The following is a 4,302-nucleotide window of genomic DNA, read 5'->3' as shown; positions in this document are numbered from 1 at the left end:
ATTGCCCATTTATCTAACTCTGAGGGCAGCTGCTAGCCTGAAGTGAAACTTCTTGGCTAGCGTCCAGTTGGCTTCCAGGCCACGCCCTTGGAGAAGGCCTACTTGGAGAGTTTCCAGGCAAAGAAATTGTTTCGCAGGCCACGGCGGGAATTCATCGGTCCTCACGCCGACACTGCAACAGATTAAATGAAACAGCCGCTGCTCCTACCGGGAGACCAGCAACAGCCGTGACTCACTACACGGTGCTTCGGCGATGTGGATGCTCAGCAGAGAAAACCGGTCGCTGTTCAGCCAACTAGCAGGTTTTTGAACACCGAGGCAGCGTACAAAACTGAGTGGATTGCATTACCATGCCACTAATGCACCTATCCTAAAGTTATAGACCGGCTTAAAGGGCGACATGTCAGTGGAAACCGGTCTCCATCTTTCCGCTGCGCCGGCCGCTGTGACCGAGCGGTTCTAGGTACTTCAGTCCGGAACCGCGCTGCTGCTACGGTCGCAGGTGCGAATCCTGCCTCGGGCATGGATGTGTGTGATGTCCTTAGGTTAGTTACGTTTAAGTAGTTGTAAGTCTAGAGGACTGATGACCTCAGATGTTGAGTCCCATGGTGCTTAGAGCAATTTGAGCCTTTCCGCTGCCATCTGGCATTAATGGAGAGAGGTGGTTGGAATTTAGATTCCAATAACAGCGAGGACTACAACTGACCCAATTTTTTGTCGCAGCTTGGGTGTGCGTTGTCTCGTATGAAGGAGACTATACCAGATAAGGATCGGATCCATTAAAGCTTGTTAGAGTACGATAGGATGTAACGGAACTTTACCTATGCCTTTTGAACATTGCATAGTAAACAGAAAAAACATAGGCACTGCGATATTGTCACATTTATGTGTCCCGACTCGTGGATGGATGCGATTTTAGTACCAGTTCTGAAATCAGGGGAGGAACGCATATTTCCCGGCTTTACAGGAAAAACGCTAGAACTCATGCTCAACCGGCGTCGTACTTGGGTCCTGGGCCTACTTAGTCATTACCATTGTGGTTTTCGGAGGTGGAGTTCAACCACTGAACACCTCACCCCGCTAATGGCGGAAGTACAAAAATCTTTCCTCTTCAGGTAGCACTTCATAGGTATCTGCTTCGATTCTGAGGTGGTCTACGACATTACATGGAAGCATCATATCATAGGACGGCTCCACACATGGGGCTACAGAGGACAACTATCAATATTCAAATGGTCCTTTCGTTCCAGACGATTTATTAAATATACTCTTTCCGAGCGATTTGAGCAAGAGAGTGGTGATCAACGATCTTTTTAAAGCGTGACATTGTTTGCTATTGTCACCAACGGTGTTAAGCCCACAGTAAGACTCTCGTTCGATGTTCATTGTTCATTGATGAATTTGCCATATTCTGCCCCTATAGCTGCAACTATAATTAGATGAGCGGTGGGCAGATACCAAAGATTTTAAACTTTCTTCAGAGAAATGTGTTTCCTATTATATAAATAGTTCGTATAACGCTCATATTACACTTTTAATCGTCCCATCCTTAAAATGAGAGACATGTTCTCATTCTTAAAAGTTTATCGAGGTTTCTGGGTTTCACATTTTATGAGAGGCTTGTATTTGAATGATACAAAGGGCAAACGTCCAAATGCACAGCTCATGGTGAAAAGACCAAATATGTTTGCTCCAGTTTTACACGGCGTTTATGCTACTCTGTCTTGGGTATGGATGCACGGTTTACAGCTCAGCTAGCCCATCTTAAGCTAAATCAGTAACGCCGTTCACCATGAGGGTAACAGCCTCTTTGTTGAAGCGGCTGGGCCACTGTTCATCATCCGGTGGCAGATCTTCATCATGCCACACGTATGCAGCCTACCACCGACCACACAATCACCGGTATTCAATAGCGGTGTTCGCTTTTATATGAAGCGGCTGTTCGGGAACTGACTGCGAATGATGGGGCCATTCGGAATTGACGTGCAGTAGGATCTAGTTGGTCTTAATGAACCACTCAAAAATGTGACAATATCTCAGTGGCTGTGTTTTCTCTATTTACGATGCAATGTTCCACTGGGGAATCTACACCCGTTACAAAATACGTGAAATGCATTCGCAGTTGCTAATATGGAGAACCATTAGCTGTGCAATGGAATAACGACAATGAATATTTCTGCCGGAGCGGGACTTGAACTTGGATTTCCCGCGTATTGTGGGCGGGCGCCTTATCATTAGGCTATCCGAGCACGCACGATTCATGGACAGAACCAAGCTTCCATATGTCTTCAACCATGTGTCTACAACCTACACTGCCGGCCGCAGTGGCCGTGCGGTTAAAGGCGCTGCAGTCTGGAACCGCAAGACCGCTACGGTCGCAGGTTCGAATCCTGCCTCGGGCATGGATGTTTGTGATGTCCTTAGGTTAGTTAGGTTTAACTAGTTCTAAGTTCTAGGGGACTAATGACCTCAGCAGTTGAGTCCCATAGTGCTCAGAGCCATTTGAACCATTTGAACCAACCTCCACTTCCCTGTGCAGGGAAGACATTTTACTTGAAAGTCGCTTGCTCAATGTCGGCGAAATAATACATGCATGCATCGTAATTCGGAAAACCACAGGTACTTCCAAATGATATCTATCGGCCGACATCGAGCAAGCGTCTGTCCAGTAAAATGTGTCCTCTGGGCGGGAGTATACATGATGGATATATGAGTACAGGCTGTAGACACATGGTTGACGACATATAGATGTTTGGGTTTGGCAGTGCGTCGTGCTGATTGTTGCCCATATTCGCAAGTGAGAACACATTTCATGTATTTCGTAACAGCTGCAGTCCGAGAAACATTGCATCGTAATTCGGAATAACACAGGTACTGCAATAATGTATTTGTCCGCCGTCACAGGTCAAGTATCTCTAACGTAAAATGTTTCTCCTGCGCAGAATATACATAACGGATGTGCGAGTACAGGATTCGATTCTACACAGAGTACGCGAAAGAACTTGCCCCCCTTCTTACAGCCGTGTACCGCAAGTCTCTAGAGGAACTGAAGGTTCCAAATGATTGAAAAAGAGCACAGGTAGTCCCAGTCTTCAAGAAGGGTCGTCGAGCAGATGCACAAAAGTATAGACCTATATCTCTGACGTCGATCTGTTGTAGAATTTTAGAACATGTTATTTGCTCGCGTATCGTGTCGTTTCTGGAAACCCAGAATCTATTCTGTAGGAATCAACATGGATTCCGGAAGCAGCGATCGCGTGAGACCCAACTCGCTTTATTTGTTCATGAGACCCAGAAAATATTAGATACAGGCTCCCAAGTAGATGCCATTTTCCTTGGCTTCCGGAAGCCGTTCGATACAGTTCCGCACTGTCGCCTGATAAACAAAATAAGAGCCTACGGAATATCAGACCAGCTGTGTGGCTGGATTGAAGAGTTTTTAGCAAACAGAACACAGCATGTTGTTCTCAATGGAGAGACGTCTACAGACGTTAAAGTAACCTCTGGCGTGCCGCAGGGAAGTGTTATGGGACCATTGCTTTTCACAATATATATAAATGACGTAGTAGATAGTGTCGGAAGTTCCATGCGGCTTTTCGCGGATGATGCTGTAGTATACAGAGAAGTTGCAGCATTAGAAAATGTAGGAAGATCTGCAGCGTATAGGCACTTGGTGCAGGGAGTGGCAACTGACCCTTAACATAGACAAATGTGATGTATTGCGAATACATAGAAAGAAGGATCCTTTATTGCATGATTATATGATAGCGGAACAAACACTGGTAGCAGTTACTTCTGTAAAACATCTGGGAGTATGTGTACGGAACGATTTGAAGCGGAATGATCGTATAATTGTTGGTAAGGTGGGTGCCAGGTTGAGATTCATAGGGAGAGTCCTTAGAAAATGTAGTCCATCAACAAAGGAAGTGACTTACAAAACACTCGTTCGACCTATACTTGAGTATTGCTCATCAGTGTGGGATCTGTACCACGTCGGGTTGGCAGAGGAGATAGAGAAGATTCAAAGAAGAGCGGTGCGTTTCGTCACAGGGTTATTTGGTAAGCGTGATAGCGTTACGGAGATGTTTAGCAAGTGGCAGACTCTGAAAGAGCGGCGCTCTGCATCACGGTGTAGTCTGCTGTCCAGGTTTCGAGAGGGTGGGTTTCTGGATGAGGTATCGAATATATTGCATCCCCCTACTTATACCTCCCTAGGAGATCACGAATGTAAAATCAGAGAGATTCGAGCGTGCACGGAGGCTTTCCGGCAGTCGTTCTTCCCATACGCGACTGGAACAGGAA

This window comes from Schistocerca americana, chromosome 3 (genome assembly GCF_021461395.2).
Source record: "Schistocerca americana isolate TAMUIC-IGC-003095 chromosome 3, iqSchAmer2.1, whole genome shotgun sequence".
In the NCBI taxonomy this organism is placed as follows: Eukaryota; Metazoa; Arthropoda; class Insecta; order Orthoptera; family Acrididae; genus Schistocerca; species Schistocerca americana.
This window is presented reverse-complemented; position numbering follows the sequence as displayed.